Source organism: Meriones unguiculatus, chromosome 16 (genome assembly GCF_030254825.1).
Source record: "Meriones unguiculatus strain TT.TT164.6M chromosome 16, Bangor_MerUng_6.1, whole genome shotgun sequence".
In the NCBI taxonomy this organism is placed as follows: Eukaryota; Metazoa; Chordata; class Mammalia; order Rodentia; family Muridae; genus Meriones; species Meriones unguiculatus.
In genome coordinates this window covers 64,931,224-64,952,655 of record NC_083363.1, presented here as the reverse complement: position 1 = coordinate 64,952,655, position 21,432 = coordinate 64,931,224, and the positions used below count along the sequence as shown (strand labels likewise).

General features: G+C 41.4%; 1 protein-coding gene across 6 annotated transcripts in view; it reads right to left on the bottom strand.

Annotated features, from left to right (window-relative positions):
• Nck2 (NCK adaptor protein 2) overlaps positions 1–21,432 on the bottom strand; it is a 131,535-nt gene that overhangs the window by 44,175 nt on the left and 65,928 nt on the right. For 5 of the 6 annotated variants that reach the window (XM_060369976.1, XM_021654265.2, XM_021654264.2 and 2 more), the window contains one exon: positions 12,479–12,665. The exons of the other annotated variant lie outside the window; for it this stretch is intronic. The gene's annotated coding sequence lies outside the window, so the exon portion shown is untranslated. The remainder of the gene's footprint in view (positions 1–12,478; positions 12,666–21,432) is intronic. 6 annotated transcript variants of the gene reach the window in all.

The window sequence follows — 21,432 nt, the reverse complement described above, 5'->3', positions numbered from 1 at the left end:
CAGGTATTTTGTCCCAACTACAGAAAGATGCCTATAATCCAAGAAATCAGAGTGAGGAAGTAAAAGTTTCCAGCGTTTATGCTCAATTTTATATGCTAATTAAAATTATAGTTCTCTTTCTAATTGATACCTGGCATTAGCATAGTATACTTATTATAATTAATGAACCAATATATACTACTGAGACTGGCAGTTTCTCTCCAATGGAGGATCCTAGCTTAGGAATTGAGGCTTCTTGGATGCCTCCTGACAGTTACAATGCCCAGACTTCACCTGTTTTGAAGAGAGCTGGTCAGGTGCTCTGTAGAATGACCTTCCATTAGGTCAGGTGCTCTATAGAATGACCTTCCATTAGAACTTTAATGATATTTTCCTACTCATGAGTCCTGGCTGTTGGGCTGAGGAAGAAAGGCACCACTCTTCGCCACAGAGTATCGAGTGCACTCAGCAGCAACACTGGCTGAGCACCTGTCAACTGTGGCTGCAGAAGCCAGTGCCTCCACCCCAAGGCTGGTACACCCCAGCACCCTGCATTTGTGTATAATTGTTTTGTTGTGCTTTCTTAGCACAATACAAGCAGCTCCATGCTCATTAAACCTTCCACCCCTGTCACAGAATCTGTGCAGTTGAACCCGTAGTACCCAGCACTGTATATACCTACTTGTATACATACATCTTTTACAAAGTAAAGATTCCTTTTTGGGGGGCGGGGGGTGACAATAAAGCAGAAATACTTTCAGACTTATATGCTACTTCAGGCTAGCTCCTGGGTCGTGGCCCTGCAGAATGTAATGAGCTATGCTGTGATCTTGACTCAAGTGCCCAGAACTCTACTTAAAACCTTTCTTCTCACCTACTCTAATCTTCTCACCTTTCTGTATTCTGATGTAAAGGGTGAAGAGACAAGAGAAGAGTATACATCACTGCTGTATATGGAAAAACTCCAGTCTCTCTTGTTAATGGTTGAGCTGCCTGTGCCCCATGAGGTGGTCCACCTCCTAAATGGAACCTACCTGTCTCAGCTCCCCTGGCTAAAGATCTTTCTGAATGATCTCATACTGCACATAATAGTACCCCCTACCCATAGCATCTCCTTCCTATATACAGCAACACAAAGCACTTCCAAAAGCTTTCTACCTGCTCTCCCATCCATCTTCTCTTCAAGGCTTTTATCACTTCCACGTTACCTCACGTCTATGAATGGTCTTCATTACAGCAGCAGCTATGATCAACCCTTCTGCAACCTTCCACTCTCTTAACTTTATATATCACACGCTGTTTTCCAGTTCCATTTCCCTACTACAAGACTTCTACACTCAGCTGCCTAGATAACATCTCCATGTGAATCTGCAAGGTATGCTTTACATCTAATATGTCTAAAATAATTCAGATTCTTCCACTCAAACAAAAAAAATCAATGTAATAAACAACAAAAACAAAAAAAAGTTGTCTGCACAGGGATCCCCATCCTGATAAATGAAATGCCATGCAACCACTCACCAAGTGTCAGGCCAAAAATCTGAGACTCCTAACTCAGATTTCTTTCTCTCCCTACCCCGCTACCAGGAAACACTGGAGGCAGGCTGGCCTTGACACTGTACTTTAAATCTAACCACTTCCCATACAGTTCCCATAACCCCATTTTACCCCTCCCACATTCACAGGCTGCTCCCCAGGTTCTCCAGCAAGCGATTGTGATTATCATGGAATAGATTTAAAGAAAAAGATTAAAAGTTAATAAAGCACATGATATGCTCAAGTATAGACTGAGATTCAGTGTCTACCTGGTTAAAAAAATTAATCTATATACTTTTAATAAAATTCTAGCATTTAAAATAAACATATGTGTTTATTTTCATCACTCCTACAATTTATAGATAGGCTGTGGAATGCTGGAACAACAGGAAAGGTTCTCAGCCTTCAGCAAAACTACCAGTACACAAGATCTTCCGACATGAAAATCCTGATGTTTACAGAACGGCATCTACAAAAAGATCAAAGACTATTCTAGTTAAGCAGAGGGTCTAGCAAAAGCATCCAACATTCTGAGAGCATGATAGAATGTTGTCATATAAGAAGCTCATGCCCTAGAATGGTTCAACCAAGTGAAAAATTCCAAAGATTTAAATATTTCAAAAATTTTGTGCGCGTGCACGTGTGTGTGTGTGTGTGTGTGTGTGTGTCTGAGAGAGAGAGAGACAGTATGTATGTGCTGCATGTGCAGGTAACTACAGGCCATAAAAGGGTACTTAACCTCCTTCGAACTGGAATTGCAGATGGCTAAAACAAACTGCAGCCCTCTGAAGAGTATCAAGCCCTCTTTACCTCTCAGCCCTCCTCAGCCTCTCACACTGCTTTAAAAGCTTATGTTGGGCCACATCCATAACACTCCTGGGGTCTCCAGTCAACAGGCCACAGGCTGGACACACCAGGTGGAGCCACAGTATATGAGCATGTAGGAACTGTAGTTATAGAGATCAAAGGATTGATTATACTTGTTTACCAATGGTTGCTAGCAAGAAATGTATGTAATGACAAATGGCTGGTATCTAGAATAAAAACCCCTACAAAGGACAAGAGAAAAGATAGGCAAAATACAGTCATTGCAGATAGACTGCATAGATGGTGAACACATACAAAAACGGCATTCAAATCCAATTCATCACCTGAGACCACAGTAAGAGTCCACTTTAACACTAGATGGGGAAACCAGAAAAGGCTGCAAGTGGAAGTGAGTCTACATGCTCTTCTAGGGAGTAAACAAAACAAACAAACAAAACAACTACAACTCAGATTGATACTACAGAGCTGCATGTGGATGGACATGAGCACAATGCTGCACCCCACTGATACTCTGTAAAGATGCTTTCAGTGTGCTGAGGACATACCCAAAGGTGCTCACAGCAATAGTGATGATGTGAAAAGACATGAGTCAGCCCAATCAGCAGCCCAAGGGACAGATGGGCAGTGCAGTCACACAGCTCAGTATTCTGCAGCAATGCAAGCAAATGAAGCACGCATTACTTCCTACAGTCACACAGGTGACTCAGAATACAGAAGAGGCCATAGAATCAAGGTCCCATTTTTATAATGCACTAACACAAACAAAACTAGATATATATGTCAGGCTTACATATATAGTTGCTGGAATCAATTTTAAAAAGCAAAGAGCAAATGACCAGTAAGTAAATAAATGGAAGTACAGGAGAAAATCCTATGGGCAGAAGGATCCGGAATAAGTGAGGTAGGTCCTCCAGGTGGGAGTGTGGCTGTGTATCCAGCCCTGCTTCCACAGAGCACGGTATCAACCAGGAAGACATTACTACAGAGAAGAAATGTGACAGGTGCCCTAAGGTCAATGCCAACAGTGAGGCCATGCAGACCATACACACTCAGCCTCCCAGGACCCATCTGATCATAAGAAAAACACAGGACAATGAACAGAAGGGCCCTCCACAAAATACTGAACCCCTTACAACCATGGGAATCATCAAAACAAGTATGAGGTAAGATACCCAAGAGGTACCAAAAGGGTGTGGTGACTTGTATACAGGATAGATTCCTGGAGCAGAATGAATGTCTGTTAAAAACCCAAATAGAGCCTAGCCTTCAGTTAGAAGTAATATAACAATACTAGTTCACCAGTTATGACTGGTATACATAGTCATGTAACAGAGTTAGCGTTCTGTCAGCCAGCATTCACTGAAGCTTCTTGGGATACCAGTTAGATGGCTGTGAGCATCCACTTTTAACTTCAGGACTGCCTGACTCTTGCAAAGGGCCAGAGTCTTTAGGTAAGTCATCAGCTCATTTTGTCATCTGGTAAAATAATATCCATGTTTGAAAAAGTCCAAGGCATAGAAATATGGAGTATATGAAGTCACACTCACATTTCTACCAAAATGACATTTTAGTGACCATGACTTCCCCAAGGGTACAGCCAGTAAGAGCAGGGAGTGATAGATGGTCCTCATAGAACATGCTCAGCTCAAACTCACCCAGTGCCTACAATGCAGCAAGGTAATCCCAAAGCAGCCCCTTTGGGTATGTCAGGCCAGCTACTAATCTACAGACAAGGAGACTGAAGCTATACAAGCCAGTGACCCACTCAAGAAATGACAGCCAATCAAAGAGCAGATAACCCCACAGCCTGGTTCTCCTGACCCAGTCTGTAGAGCTATAAAAAGTGGCTCTTCATTTGCAGTAGGTGATATAATTTGCAAAGCCTTGTTTGCAAAGCCATTGTTTATAGCCTTGCTTGTTAGACTTAGCAGTCAAAATAGAGAATAAACACTGCATTCATTCCACATTGGGTTTGTGTGTGTGTGTGTGTGAGTGTGTTGACTGGGGTTTGAACTGTAGTATTCTTGTAGTTGATACACATGGCCTACATTTTATTCACTCAATCAACATTACTTTTATTGTAGATTATAAGCACAAGCAGCAATCATGAGATGAGTTCCATTCCCACCCCTGCCCTATTTCCTCCCTTCTGTGAATCACTCACTCAGTCTTGTAAACTGGAAATTCTTAGACTCCAAACTACAGGCTTTTGAAACAAGGGGAAATGAGATGGCCTCTCACCCCTGCTCCCCGCCACCCATTCACCAACTTTTAAACAACAGTTTAAACTTCCATTCTGAAGTAAGTAGAGATTCCCAGAAAATTTCCAGGACAGTGAAGAATTACTTGTGCCCAGCACGGATTTCTTCCAAGGGTTAAATGTGACCTAGATAAAGACACTAATGGCAGGGCTGTGTAAGTGTTTCTGTTGGTTTTATGTATGGGTTCCTGTAGCCACTACTCTGTCAACAGACCTTTTTCTCATACCTGCTCATACTCTCACTCACTTGTGGTTTGCTTCCCTGACCTCAGTGGGCCTGTGCAAGGCAGTTTCACAATAGCCAGAATATGGAATAGAGGAGCCTTCTTATCACATGGCAGTCAGGCAACAGAGGATAAGCCACAGGCTTCCAATGTCCACCTCCAGTGATCTCAACTAGACCCCACCTTCTAAAATTTCCACCACCCCAATAGTGCGAGCAGCTAGGGACAGGGCCTCTAACGGCCCTTTGGGGACATTTCCTAGAAAACATGACTGTAACCCCCCCTTGCTTTATTTTGATCAACACTTAAACCATTCTTCCATATGTAACTTATATGCATAAGTATACACACGTTTATATGCATAAACATACACATGTGTTTATATGCATAAATGTATACACAGGTTTGTATGCATAAATGTACACACATTTATATGCATAAGTACATACACATATACAATGATTCTATAATAAGAGGTAGAAGAATGCTCTCAGAGGAACAGACAGTGCCCAGGATTTTCTGTGATGGCTAGTGGTCCTGTGGGGACTAGTGAGGAACAGCTCAAACAAGAGGTACTAGAAGTTCCAGGCCAAACCTTTTATCATTCAATCCACTTAAATGAGCATCTAATGTGGTACATGATGTTTATTAGTTTTACATTCTGCACAGAAACAACTGACTGATCAGGTACTCTGTATCTGCTTTAAGTTCTTGCTCTTGACATGGTCAAAATAACATGTTTCTTCACAAGCAATATCAATGCTATTAAGGACACTAGTAGAGGAGACAGGACATAGAATCTGCCTGCTAAAGAGCCTTTGAGCTCTCCAAAGCTCCAGCAGGCTCTCATCAAACCAGGAGTTCCAACTCTAATCACCAGGTGCAGTGACATATGGACTGCAATCTTAAAGGCAGCAGAGTCTGGTTAGATGACAATGTTGTTCTACTGTCTTGGGGAAACAATAACTGACAGAGCTCAGATGAGTCATAAGCCATGGTTCTATTGCTGTAAAGAGACACCATGACCTGAATTGGAGGCCAGCCTGGTCTACAAAGCAAGTGCAGGACAGCCAAGGCTACAAAGAGGAAACTTTGTCTTGAAACAAACAAACAAAACAAAAAACAAAACCCCAAACCCCAAAACAGAAAGAGAGAGACCAAGAAAGGAAAGGAAGCATTTGACTGGGATTTGATTGGGGGCTTGCTTATAGTTCCAGAGTTTTAATCCTTAATCATCGTGGTAGGGAGCAAAGCTGCACACTTGGTGCTGAAGCAGAGGAAGAAGAAGAAGGAATGGAAGGGAGTGAAAGGGAGGAGAAAGGAGAGGGAAAGGGAGAGAGCACACTTTCTCCAATAAGGCCACACTTCTAATCCTTCTCAAATAGTGCCACCAGTCCTTTATGACTCCAAATATATGAGTCTATGGAAGGCATTCACTCATTCAAACCACTACAGGATATATACGCTGCCCTCAGTAAGGTTAGAACAATTTCTCATCCCCAGGGTTCTGATGGCCTACAAGAGGGACCCAACTGGCATTTATTAAAACAATAACAACAAAACAAAAGCTTGTTTTCACACAGGGATTTATGAGATTCAGTTCTATCCAGGTGTTCAAATGGAGGTCTAGAATGTGCCCTCTCTACTGGGGAGGGCTACTGCATATGAAAAGTCAGCTTCTGGGGACTAAGCTTTGCTCTAAATGATCCATGGGAGAAGGGTAGGGTCTGCTGCTTAAGTAAAAGAAAAGTAATTACAAGCAACCTGGAATGAAAGCTGGCAGAAGAGACAATATAGAGGAAAACTGATAGGAATGCCAAGCCTGAAGATGGCCTTCACTGGTGTCCCTGGAGGAGAAAAACTGCCTGAATGGCACTGCTATATCCCATCTGGCTTGAAGCTCACATAGGTGGAGGGCTGTTCCCGACTGTGGTATATGCACTGCTGCCTAGATAGGCTTCAGACAATGTGCAGGGAAATGGCTGCAGCCTTTTCAAAAGGAGGATCACCTTTACTTCCTACAGTTGGTCTTATACGCAAAGCTCAACAAAAGACTTGTCAGTACTCTATCAGGTGTGACCAAAAGTACCAGGGGGCAGATGTTGCTACAAAGGGAGCTAAAGCTGGCCTTCAGGGAAGGCCAAAAGACCTGGCAGAAGACATGGCCACCTTCTAGCAAAGCAAATAATATACTAGGGTTGTCCTTTGTTTCTATCTAGATCTTTTCATTGTTGGCTCAAATGTCCACACGGTGCCCAAAACCTATTCCTCTTAAACTGTGATCTTCCACCGTCTGATTTATTTGTTTTCATAGCCATTTTAAATTTTGGAGCCCAGAAATGTTTCTAATGATAGGCAGCAGGGGAGCATGGCCTATCATTACTTCAACCATAAGAAAATGATCATTTTACTGACCATTCATAGAAAGGTTAAAAAGCAATATAAAAAGCTATGCCACAGAGGGGACCAGAGAAATAACACACAGAAAGTGGCTACTGAACATCAGGCCATTGTTGCCTCTGAGGATAATTTTCTTCATAGCAGTTCGGCCTGTAAGTTGAAATCACTGGTCTAAGAGGATTCTGAGCACCCAGGCCTGTGGAGTTAAGCAGCCTACAAAATTACCTCAGCTCAGCTCAAAACTGCCTCCCTCCCACACTGCCCTTTCTGTCACACTACTTTTCTTCAGTTTCTGAAAAGGATTCTTCAAATCCTATTTACTAGCTAGAGATTTTCCTATGTTCAGGGGGTAGGGATGAGAAACAAGCAAACAACCAAAGGAAGTTGATGTAAAAATGAAAGGCTTTGGGCCAGCGGCGGACACTCCCAGCTTCCTTAGGTACCTATGAGCACTAAGCTCTGGCCAAGGAATTTATCTCTCAAAGCCTGGAGTTCAAGCTAAGCACACAGTTGTTACTGTCATATGCAGGGCATGTCAGGAATGATAACATAACCTTAAGAAAGGAAGAAAGCCTAACTTTTAAGCAGCATATCTTGGTTCAAATGCGTACTCCTTGCACATGAGATAATCAATCCATTTGCAGTAAAGGCTAGAGACACACCAGTGAGAGCAAACCTCATGCCAATGCTACCAGGGTTCCACAATCATTCCATTATAGTAACTACAGAGAAGGCAATGCTCTAAATCTTTTGTATGCAGTTGTAAATGCTTACCAAGCAATTATTTAATCAATTATTACAGATCTATTACCTACAAGACCTGTAACATCAAATACTGTAATCCTCTCTTGGCCCTGAAAACCACCCTAGACAGGAAGAAATTGGTCCAAGCTGCAGAGTCTATGGCCTGAACTTTCACAGGCTCCTCTGTTTCCACAAAAACTCAAGGAGTCATTTCCAGCTGTAAAACTGGAGCAGCAGCTGGAGTCCTAAAAACCTAAGTACCTACTGTCCAGCTTCATCTGCAAACAGCCTTTCTAACCCTGAGGTGTTGGGCAAAGTCACTTACTAGCAACCACCAAAACAACAAATGTGGGAGCATGCTAAAAATAAGGAACAAACAAATCCACATTTTCTAAATAGATTGGTATGGTTTGGATGTGGGTTGAGGCTCCTCTAGGGTTTATGTGTCAAAATCCCTGTTGTGAAGTATTAAGGAGGCTGAAATTTAATCTATGACACTTACAGGATGGACTGGGATTAGACATGATCACCAAGGTACAGATTTATGCATGAATGCTGGTAGCTTTTAACAAAAAAAAAAAAAAAAGGAAGAGCAAAAGACATACTGTCTTTTGTATGTGTGTTGATTTCATACACAGCCTTGGAACTCTGCCAGCAAGAAGGCCATCACAGCTGAAGAACCCACAACTGTGAGTTAAAGAAGCTTCTTTTCTTTATAAGTGTTCCCCCAGCCTCTGGAATTTTGTTGCAACAGTACAAAACAGACTGATAATAGTTAAGCTCTAGGAAAATTTGCCTTTATATAAATCAAGTATGATGTGAATGTAATTAGTGAAACTTTCCTTCATTAAAGAAATACTACTGGATAATATTCTTAAGAATGTAAGGGTAATTGACAGGCTTGGTGTATTATTTTTTTCCTGCATTGCAGTATCTGTTCAGGAGGAAAGGGCTACACATGGCATGGCAGCTGGCATTTATATCTCAATATAATCCTAGCAGCCACTAACAAGCTGGTGAAATCCAATGGAAGGCATCTTTCCCCTCAGTATTGCACACAAAGGCATCCACCCTACTAAGCAACAGCCACTTCTAGCAACATGGAATTTCAGTTTTCAAATGAAGTGCATAGTGATTATCTATACATAAAATAAGCAGAATGTGAAAATGGTATGTGAGAATCCTCTCTCTATGATCTCCATTGTCTAGAGTAGGAAGGCCAAGGTCCTCCAGATTTTGTGCCTTTACTTTAACGAGGTAAGACCAAGGGACAGGAGAACAACACAGCCCTGGAAATAAGCTCTGAGACTTCACCATCCTCTAACTGCACCGCCAGCCCAGGCCCACATATAGGCATAGTAACCTGGTATACTGGCTGTTTTTTTATGTCAATTTGATACAAGCTAGAGTTATCAGAGAGGAAGGCATCTCTGTTGAGGAAATGCTTCCGTGAGATCCAACTGTAAGGCATTTTCTCAACTAGTGATCGATCAATGGGGGAGGGCCCAATATATTGTGGGTGGTGTCATCCCTGGGCTGATGGTTGTAGATTTTATAAGAAGGGATATCAAGCAAGCCATGAGAAGCAAGCCAGTAAGCAGCATTCCTCCATGACCCCTGCATCAGCTCTTGCCTCCAGGTTCCTGCCCGGTTTGATTTCCTGTCCTGACTTTCCTCCGTGATGAAGAACAATAAGTTGAACAAACCATTTCCTCCCCAACTTGCCTTTTGGTCACAGTGCTTTGCTACAGCAATAAAAACCCTAAGACACTTGGTTTACACCTTGGGTACCCAGTAACTAGGGAACACACCCAAGATTGCCATCACAGTTACTATTCTTCCTAGACAGCACTACACTGGCATCCCGCTGGCACATGAAATGATGCTGTCCATCCATTGTGTTTCCTACTGGCACTTCAAAAACTCAGCCCCACATACTACTGCCTGTAGGACACATATCCTCTCAGGCTACCAGGCCCGTCCTGTGCCAAGCAGACATCTCTACCCATTTGTCCTTTTATTCCTTCAAACTGGTTCCAGAGTAAATCCCTGGGGCCTTCTCAGACTCCTTCCCAAAGGGCGATGCTTCCATGCTCCTACAGACTGGCTACAGACAGAGGGCACAGGCCTGTATAGTCTAGGTGATCCTGCATAAGCTCTAGCCTTTGCTACCCAGGACAACAGGAAGTCTGGAACCATAGTTAATCTTTTTTTTTTTTTTTGTAGCTGCTAAAAGACAGTGATAAAAACAATACTACTAACAAAATGATTAGAATGTGGCCAGTGCTTGCAGCTTTTATTACATGATTGCTATCACTCTAGACCACAAAATTAAATGCTTTCTTTATAGATCTCATCCCTTATGAAATAAACATGGCCCCTAAAGTCACTGCCTGGCTGGTGTAATGCACCCTGCTGAGAACGCAGGCTGGCCCAGAGCCAGGAGCCATGTACAGTCCTCCTGTTCTTTAGTATAAACTCAGAGTTTGTCAATGTCACTGACTGATCATTAAAAACTTCCTCATAATCAGTGTCAGTCTGTTGCTGATGAATTATTAATGGACTCTGGTGACCAGATCTGAAAAGCTCTAATTTCTAGCTTACTTGCCCATTAAATCTGACAAACGGATTGACAGGTGACCACATTCACAAATGACCTGAGTCTAATAAGGTTCCACTTCAATGACCATTTCTAAGACATCGAGTCACTGGAGTTTGAGAAGTTTCCTTTATAAGCAATCTGCTACGATTGGGATGCTTCCTACCTCCATGGGCCTGTCATGTGGAGGGTAAAGAGGCCATGAAGGCAGGAGGGGATCTGAAGCTCAACAGTGCCCTCTGTGGGCATCTGTGGGATAAAAAGCACAGGGAGGGCTGGGAGTCTGGTTCATCAGCTCTGGATTCCAGAATAGCACCCAGTTCTGAACGGACCTCAGATACCCCCACATACCTTGGAAAATGAGTTACTTTCTCCGCAGGAAATCATAAAGACAACAGGGTAAAATGCTGGCACTTCATTAACTGTACCCTCATGAAATACAGCATATCAATGTTAAGGCATTCCGAATAGCACATATTATAACAGGCACAGTAAGGATACTAACAAGTTTCTAGACAGACACTTAAAAAGCATCAAGGAGAAACAGCATATTTACAAAGTGTTCCAGTGGTCACTTTATACCAAATGAAGGAGCATTCTAACACATAAAAATGCATTTACAGAAATCATTACGCCACACTCCATACACCAAATCATAGATTTGAGACTATCTTAAGACAATCTAAATAACAGAAACAATATTATATTTGTAGGGAAAGGAAAGGATGGTGGGTGGGTGCTATCCCTGCAATTCTGAGGCAATACTCTACAGATGACAATATACCTTCTCACAAGGTGTTTCTCACTGTCAGCCAGAGGGAACACTGAATGGGCTGGACCACATCCTGAGTCAAACACCTCAAGCTATCAATCTTGGCCAAGGTATGTTTGTGGGCTGAAGATGTAGGTCAGGTATAGAACTCTTGCTTGGCATGTATCTGTTCCAGTGAAACACACACACACACACACACACACACACCCCTCTCTGTCTCTATCCTCTCTGTCTCTCTGTCCATCTGTCTCTCTCTCCATCTTTCTCTTTCTTCTTACACAAATATTTCTGTTACACAAAAACATCTTTGTCCACAAATATCATTATGGGGGTTCCAGGGTCCTGGCTGCACAAGGTCAATTACAGTCAGCATTTCCTTGTAATAGAGCTTAAGCACATCTCTCATATAAAGTGGTGAAACTTTACTTATTTGCATTTCTTCTGATGTAAACTTCTTAGCACCAAGCTGGACTTGAACTTGAACAGCCTAAAGCCCATTCCTGCCTCCTTGCTGTATGCTTTTGGTCCCCAGATAGTAGCAACCTCATTTCAGAGCATATTCTAGAACATGAAGGGAGCTTTCCATTGGTTGGCATACTTATATCTAAATGCTCAAAATCTCCCACTCTCAAGTTGGAACAGTGGCAACCTAGTGTTTGAACTATGTGCTGTAAGAGCTTACATTTAATGCAGTTCAACAAATCAGGGACATTCTTACTGCCGTTATTAATAATTTAATAACTACTGTGCAAAGGGCAGGAGAAATGGCTCATTGGTTAAGAATACTGCTACTCTTGCAGAGGACCTGCACTGGATTCCCAGCACCCACACCGTGGCTCACAACCATCCATAACTCCAGTTTAAGGGAACCTGACATTTACTTTTGAGCTCCACAGGCATTAGGGTATGCACATGGTGCACATACATATATATATATATATATATATATATATATATATATATATAGGCAAAACACTCATACACATAAAATTAAAATCTTTTTTTTTAATGCAAAAACAAAAAAAACCTATTAGGCGAATTAAGCATTCAAGGCAAAGAACAAAATAAAACAAACAAGCAAATAAAATAAAACCCAACACTAGCTAAACCTCTTATGCAGAAATGTGCAGGCTTACCTTTGGCACACAACTACAAGAGGTGACTGGCAAAATGTAGCAATTTCAAAAAGATGAGGGATTTTTGCTGAGGATCCTTGAAGGTTACAAAGCTGCAGTGATCCTCCAAGCTCTCGAGTCAGCTCAGATCTTAGCAGATGAGCAGGAGCCAACCAGGATGACACTACAGGAAAGGAACCTATGGGATCTGCAGAGAAATGAAAAGGAACACATATCAGATATGCTTGCTTGTTTGAGTTCAATTATCCATTTAAAAAGAAAAAGAAAAAAGACACTGGTGAAACAGGACTGCAAAGATGGGTCAGCAGTTAAGAGTGCTTACTGCTCTTGAGGACCAGAGTTTGGTTCCCAGTACCCACATTGGTGGCTCACAACTGCTTATAACTGCAGCTCCAAGAGGATCCAATATCCTCTCTGGCCTTCCTAGACACCTGCTCGTAAATGCAGAAACACATACACATACTCTTTCTTAAAATAAATCCCCAAACACTTGGTAAATGACTGATCAGGGAAAAGCTGTTCCACACTGAAAAATACTCACAAACATGAACACCCACCCACCCTTACCCTTTGCTGCCTTCCCTACTCTACAAGCTCCTCTGCAGGGGCCTGGGACGGACACATGGAAGGATGGACACACACACACACACACACACACACGAGTGTGCACATACAAACACATGACACTTATGCTGCATGAGAAACAGGTGAAAAAAATGACAATGGAAGAAAGACTCCCAAGCATCTCCAGCCCTCTTCTCTACTATCCATTGCCCCAAATACAAGGAAAGCTACAGATACAACAGACGCAAGCTCATAAGGAGAAGAACCACACAGAGCCCTACCCACAACTCATAGTCTCTTGCACTGTCATTTCCACAAATGTCATCAACTGAATCCCCAGTCCTAAGGCTAAAAGCATCACCTACCCATACCAGGAAACATGAGACTAGCACCTCTAAGCTACATGGAGTTAAGGGGCAAGCAGTCAATATAGGTGGCCAGACTCCCTCCTGCTTGTGGAGTTGGCTGTGCATTTACTGTGCACACACTTGGGCAAACACTCCTGTTTTTTTGTTGTTGTTGTTGTTTTATGGGTTTTTTTTTCCTAGCATTTTCAAGGGAACTCTGGCGTGCTCTGCAGATTCCCAAGGGAGTTCATTAGCATCTTTAATCACTGCAAACCCAGCGGGGATCTGTCTTGACAGTTCACTTGGAGAAGATCTATTAATTCATCCATAAGATGAATATGACCCCAAAATGTTAAAACCCCACAGAAAAATTGAATTCTATTTTACTCAAATAGAAAGTGATAATTCAAGCAGAGCTATCAAAAAGTGTTACAAGGCAAGTTCATAAATTTTGATTTAAAAATGAATACCTCTTTATGCATTCTCTAGCTCTACCTCAAGAGTTAGATGGTTTTAACAATATGATTTACTATAAGGGAAAACCCATAAGTAATACAATGAGAATACTATGCCTTTCTCTCTGTCAAGTGTTTAATGTAAGATGAGATGAAGTACTGGTATCTGGATTTGAGTTCTTATTTCTCCTGCTGACATCACTGACCTAATTACCTATGTGACTTAGCCATGGCCCTGCCCACCATCTCTCTATCTCTCAGTTACATATCTATTCTAGAAGAAAGAGGAACTTGTCTGAAGTCAGTCTTTTAAAGAGTATTTGTGCATCCAGTGGATCTAATAACCTTCCAGGACACATATGAATGCCTGAATTTACACTGTTAACTCCCTTGGGGACAATGTAGGTCAGCTTTCTATTGCTATGACAAGATACCAAAGGAAAATACTTGACTTCTATAGAGGGAAGATTTATTATGGCTCAGGGTTTTGGGGCATTTAGTCCACAGCAGGCAGGCTCCATTGTTCTGGGGCCTATGGCAAGGCAGGCATCATGAAAGGATACATGGTAAAGCAACATTGCTAACCTCACATGGGATAGCAAGTAAAAGACAAAGACAGGAAGTGGCCTGGGTTCCAATATCCCTTCAAGGACTCAGGCAAGTGGACCTAACTTCCTTCTTGTAGCCCAGTGATTTTTCAACCTCCATAATGATGGGACCCTTTAATACAGTTCCTCACATTGTGGTGACCCCCAACCATAAAATTATCTTCATTGCTACTTCATAACTGTAATTTTGCTTCTGTTACAAACTGTAATGTAAATATCTGTTTTCTGCTGGTCTTCGGTAACCCCTGTGAAAGGGTTATTCAATTCGAGAATAACCTGCCTAGACCCTGCCTCCTAAAGTTTCCACCAGCTTCTAATGCAACTCATGGTCTTTGTAGAACATTTAAGATCCAAATCATAGCAGTGACACTGAGACTTCCTTAATAGGCTTTACAGATAAAATTCACCTGGCCTTTGCCCACCCTTTGCCCCTTCTGGTGGTAAGTAAAGAAGAAATGCTTCTAATAGCAAGAGAACCAGGTACAACATATTCACTGGCCTCAAACAAAACTATGAAATGGAAACCCATGGTATCTAATGTTTGGACAGGTCAAACACAGTGGTTGTGTAAGTGCCCTCAGACAAGGAAAAGCAAGAAAGATCAGGCATGACTTGAGATGGTGCAGTAACTGGGATGACAATGAAACTGCTTAGAAGCCATCCTAAGGTGCCAGAGGCCCACCTTTATTCAAATGTGAGAAATGTTTACAGCATTTTCCATGAGAAAAGCAATGGGCTAGTGCACTATCTGTATACCAAGTTAGCAGCAAACCAGGAATAAACACAGATCAAGACCTCTCCATTGGTCTAAGGGAAGTTCACCACCGCCCCTGTACAACAAGGTGCTAACAGCTTACTCAAAACTTTGGTTAAGAAAGAACATTTCAAATCAGGTTTTAATGACAATCTGTGAACTACAAACACTGCCATGCAAAAACTATCAGCCTGCTAGATAATGGCACACAGCCACATGCAGAGCAGAAAGACTTCACCAAAGAATTTATTCAAGGACCTCCTGCCATCATAAGGGCAGATGAGAGGATATAAAAAAAAAAAAAAAAGAGTGTGTGCTACAAAAAAATATATATGCACTCTCCTAGAAACAAAAAAAGCTAAACACTTATACTATATATTAAAAAAAAAAACAAAAACAAAACTCTATCATTCGATAGTCCTCTACAGAGAGTTCTCTGTTTAGCTCTGTTCCCCATTTTTTACTTGGATTACTTGGTTTGCTGCTTTTCAGCTTCTTTCGTTCTATATATATATACTGGATATCAGCCCTCTGTCAGATAGAGGGTTGAAGATTCTTTCCCAATCTGTAGGCAGTTGTTTTGTTTTGATGATGGTGTCCTTTGCTTTACAGAAAATTTTCAGTTTCATGAGGTCCCATTTATTGATTGTTGCTCTTAGAGCCTGTGCTGTTGGTATTCTGTTCAGGAAGTAGTCTCCTGTACCTATGAGTTCTAGGGTTTCCCCCACTTTTTCTTCTAACCTATTTAATGTGTCTGGTTTTATGTTGAGGTCTTTGATCCACTTGGACTTTAGTTTTGTGCAGGGTGATAAGTATGGATCTATTTCATTTTTCTACATGTAGACATCCAGTTAGACCCGCACCATTTGTTGAAGATGCTATCTTTTTTTCCATTGTATGGTTTTGGCATCTTTGTCAAAGATCAGGTGTCCATAAGTGTGTGGATTTATTTCTGGGTCTTCTGTTCAGTTCCATTCATCCACCATTCTGTTTCTATGCCAGTACCATGCAGTTTTTGTAACTGTTGCTCTATAGTACAGCTTAAGATCAGGGAAGGAGATACCTCCAGAAGATCTTTTATTGTAGAGGATTGTATTAGCAATTCTGGGTTTCTGTTGTTCCATATGAAGTTGAGAAATTTTCTTTCTAGGTCTGTAAAGAATTGTGTTGGTAATTTGATGGGAATTGCATTGAATCTGTAGATTGCTTTTGGTAAGATAGCCATTTTTACTATGTTAATCCTGCCAAGCCATGAGCATGGGAGATCTTTCCATCTTCTGATATCTTCTTCTAATTCTTTCTTCAGAGACTTGAAATTTTTTTCATACAAGTCTTTGACTTGCTTGGTTAGGGTTACACCAAGGTACTTTATGTCATTTGTGGCTATTGTGAAGGGTGTTGTTTCCCTAATTTCTTTCTCATCCCTTTTGTCTTTTGTATACAGGAGGGCTACTGATTTTTTTTTTTTTTAGTTAATTTTGTATAGAGCCACTTTGCTGAAGGTGCTTATTAGCTGTAGGAGTTCCCTGGTAGAGTTTTTGGGGTCACTCAGGTATACTATCATATCATCTGCAAATAGTGATAATTTGACTTCTTCCTTTCCAGGAGCCAACCTTTAGGAGCCATCAGCTAGAATGGGACCATATGTTCTCTCCATACAATGATCATCATAAAATGGTGAGCAACTCCTGTTGGTGACTATCACCTTCCTGAAATGCTTCCTATCCTGGAAGACTGGCTTCAAACTCAAGCCAAGAAACATTCATGTAGACTGAAGCCCATGAGGCCATATATGACTTTCATTTTCAATATGGCAGTTTGCCAACGCAGCCATAAAAGGCCTGCTGAATAAGTCTGGTTAGGATAATAGTGCACACAAACTAACGGCTCAGGTGTGTACTTAAGTAGTCCTTGTCTAAAAAGGATAGAAAATAGTTCTGACTCAGAAATATCTGAATAGATGTTACCAATTTTGCATCTCTTATCTAAAGATCTGAAATTTGGAGTGTACCAAAATGTGAAACTATTTGAATACAAATGGAAGACACTGGTTTCTGACAGGGAATAGAGCAGCAAGTTGGCTAAATGGTTTCTTTCCAGTCCAGCCTTGGCTGCCTTGGCTTCCCTGGCTTAAGTCAACCCTGATACTGAGCAGCTCAGAGCTTGTCAGTTTGAGTCAAAGATTCCAAGAGGATGACCTCAGCACAGTCTATCACACCTAGTACCAGTACCCTAGTCAGGGTCCCAGGAGGGCTGAAATCCACGAGCTAGTTCCACAATTCCAAAATGTCCCAGAGAAACCTAAATTTTCATTCAGAAAGGTCTCATAAGACGGCAAAGTATCAAGTTTTCTATGCTGACCTGATCATATAACCAATTCCAAGGAGTAATACTGGTTATCAGATTCATTACACTAGGAGAGAAAAAAAAAAAGTATTGATTCTAAATGGCTTCCATGACATGAGGCTTGAGGGTTGGGGCAGATTTTAACCTCTGAAATGATAGTTTCTGTCTTCAAATATCCCAGAAATGAAAAAAACAAAACAAAAATAAACAAAACTGTAAACAGTGGGCCAATCATATACAATTACAATTAACCAAGTAACACATGGACCAAAAAAGCAGCAACTTTTTTTTTCCCCCTGTGGTAAGAACCACAGAGCTGCAGGCCCAGCTTACCCAAATGTATTTATTTTTTCACCCACTGCATGTGTGTGTGTTCATGCGTGCATGCGTGTATGTGTGTGTGCACGCGGGTGTATGAGACTATTTTAATGTTGACCCTCAGGAGCTATCCACCTTGATGTTTTTCTTTTTTTTTTTTTTTCTTTGAGACTGATTCCTGGGACTCACCAGTTAGGCTGGGTGGTGTGTCCAGCAAGCACCAGGACTACACTTGTCTCCAACTCCCCAACACTGGGATTACAAACACACACAACTACACCTAGCTTCTTATATCGGAGTTGAAAATCAAACTCAAATTTCAGTTTTTCAGCAAGAACTTTACCACCCATGCTTTCTCCCCAGCCCCTTCAGAATCTTGAGGACAGGACCCCTCAAGAATCCTATTGTTTGAAAATCAATTATAAGGATCTTATACTATCAAATCTTGATAATGAGGCAATCAAGAGTTTATCAAAGCATATTTAAAATAGCAAGAAAGTCATAGTGCAAATCTTGAAACTGGTTTTGAATTTAAATTTTACAATTGTCTGAAACATGGGATCACCCAATATACAGCAGACTTCCTCCTCTGATAAGGTATTTCTCCATACCGTCCCTTTAGTTCAGACATGCTCTCCTAACCAGCAGTGAGGCTTGTAATGCTTCTCAGAAGCTTAATGAGAGTCTTATCGTTCGCAGCATTTGAAGGAGGTTCACCAGCATTCTTCTCTTCTGTGTGGTTTCTGTTTCTTGTTTCTTGATATTCAGGTCTAGTTCCATACCTTTGAAAAGCCCTGGGGTGTCATCCACCATATTTAAACACATACAACAGTAGACACAATATATGCCCACTCCCACATGCACTGTTATCCAACCTCAACAATTCAGACACATGCAGAGCCCTCCCCCAGGTGAGTTTAAAGCAAATCATATATACAACCTAACTGGTCCAGACAACATAGCACACCCAATGATTCAAGTGCAAATCTATCACCACATCAAAATGTCTATTAATTCCTTAATGTAAATTTCCCACTTGTATTTGCATAACTGTCTTTTTATAGCTAATTTATTTGAATTTGGGTGCCAGCCATGCCCACAAACTACAATCACTAGTCTATCTCTTTTTCTTTTTTATTTAGTACTAGTCTATCTCTTAACCCTAACTGTAACTCTTTTCACTTAAATGACAGGTGCTACAGTGCTAAGTTGTCCACCCTGTGGAAGGAGAACATTCTGTACCATGTGGGTCAGGCCCACTCCCCAGTCCCTGACATCTCCAGGAGATTAGTAGTTCTGCCTAGAGACCCCTCAGATAGGAGAGATTATCTCAAAGGAAGGGGCTGGGCCCTGACAGTGCTAAACATGGAGATTCCCTGTTTATTCTGTGCTTTAACAAATGGGAGCAGGCCAACCCTCATCATCCCCTGCCCCCTATCCTTACTTAAGATGTCCCTGGGGGCCAAGGATCCTTGTTTTCTTGCCTCTTGGCTTAGGATTCCTTCTAGAAAGAAGTAAGTGTATACTATATTTTTCTGGCTAGGTAAAGGCCCATGAAATCAAAGGCTAAAAATTACAAAATCACCTGAATCATATTATGCAGCAAAACTATTTCTTTCCCTTTCCTCCTATTCTTAAAAGAGAGATTCCCCAAATAGCTCAGGTTGGCCTTGAGCTCACTATGAAATCCAGACTGGCCTCAAACTCATGACCCTTATCCTGCCACACTATATCAAGGGTTACAGGTGTATCACTATCCCTGGCATTCTCTGTAGTTTTTTTACAAAAGAAAAGTCAAATAGTTTTCCACACAAATAATATTTTATTGTTTCCCTATAGCCTTCAGTTGATCAAATCAGAAACCTCACAACCTTACCCCTTCTTTTCAATATTAGTGCCTGTGTGTTGTTTTAGAGCACATAGTAATTTAGCCAGGCAAATGCTGATCCTGTGAAGCCTGCCAGCCAGATATCCGAGCATCACAGAATGCAAATATCCAGAGCTCTGTGCTGGTCAAGGCCCAGGTTCTCATTAACTGTGTCTCCAGGTCAGAGGGCTAGGTCAGGGTAGGAAGTGCTGCTGGGACTCTACTCTTATTCTACATCACACTGATGGTGCTATAATCTGGGATCAGGCTTCTGTGTAAAAGCTTGCCTTCAAACTTGCACTATTAAGTAGTAGTAGAGCCTTTAAGAAACTCAAGGCTAATAAAAATAAGGAAATAGTACTCACTGAAAGATGAATGACAATAAAATATGAGATACAAGCACAATGCTTAACATTACTTAGCCCAGCAAAGGAAGGAATATCACGACATGCTACAACATGGATAAGTTGGAAGACTTTATGCTCAGTGAAAAATCCCAGGTGCAGAAAGACAAACACTGCAGTCTCATCACACACAGAATAGTAGGAAGCTGGTTGCCTGGGAGTCTGGATGGGGATTTGTGCTGACAGGTAAGAAACTTTAGTAAAAATATGTTCTATAGATCTAATTTAAATTTATTTTAATTAAAAATAAGTGAAGTTTTAAAAAGCTAATGGTTATAAAAAATTAACGAGGGTTGTGAATTATTGTAATTGAATTAAAATTTAATACATTGCGCTATTTAAGTATATTTAGTCGTTTTTAAATACTCTGAATATTACCAGAGCACAGGCGCCCACATTCTTTCTGTATGTCAGACCTGTCTTCTCTCTCCGAACCATCTTAGTCTCTAGCTCCCAAATCATTGTCCAACCAAACCCTTACTGCTGAGACACAAATTCTAAAAGGGTCTTCTGGAATATTGGCTTCTATTCCCATAGAAATCATAGACTGAAGCCTATACAGAGAGGAAGAGTCACCATGAAGGTAACTCAGCTTCTCTAGTGCTACTGTTCACATAGTTCCAGAACCAGTCAATAAGCTTTCAGTTTGCTGGAGGCAGGGTGCTGTTGCTGTGTGGTGTCTGCCTATTTTGTTGTATTTGCTTTGAAGACAGGGTCTCACTTTAGTCCACGCTGTCCCAGGACTTACTATATAGCTTAGGCTGACCTCCAGCCTCTCAAGTGCCGGGATTACAAGCATGAGTCACCACACCCAGTGAACTGTCACTTCTTAATTATATCTGTAAGATCCACTATTAATACCCAATGGCCTTCAACAGTCAGTGCCACTTTAGGCCCTAAAACTTTTCCTTTCAAAGTTCAGTCCCTCCCTTATAGATCATACTCTTAAATCAGGCTGTGAATAGCCACACAAATCTTGAATTTAGAAACTAACACAAATAGTTCACAACCAAAGGACAGTTACATGTATAAATTATATTTCTTACCTGTAAGGGTCTCGTTCATATCCCCCCCCCTTTGAGACATGGCCTCACTATGTAGCTCTGGCTGTCCTGGAACTCACCTTTTATACCAAACTGTTCTGAAATCATATCTACCTGCCTCTGCCTTTGAGTGCTGGGACTAAAAGTATGCACCACCATACCTAACCTATTTATTGTTCTCAAGTATGTCTTGATTCTCTAGCTTTTGAGATAAAGCGTCCCTTCATAAACTGAAGTGGCTGGAATTT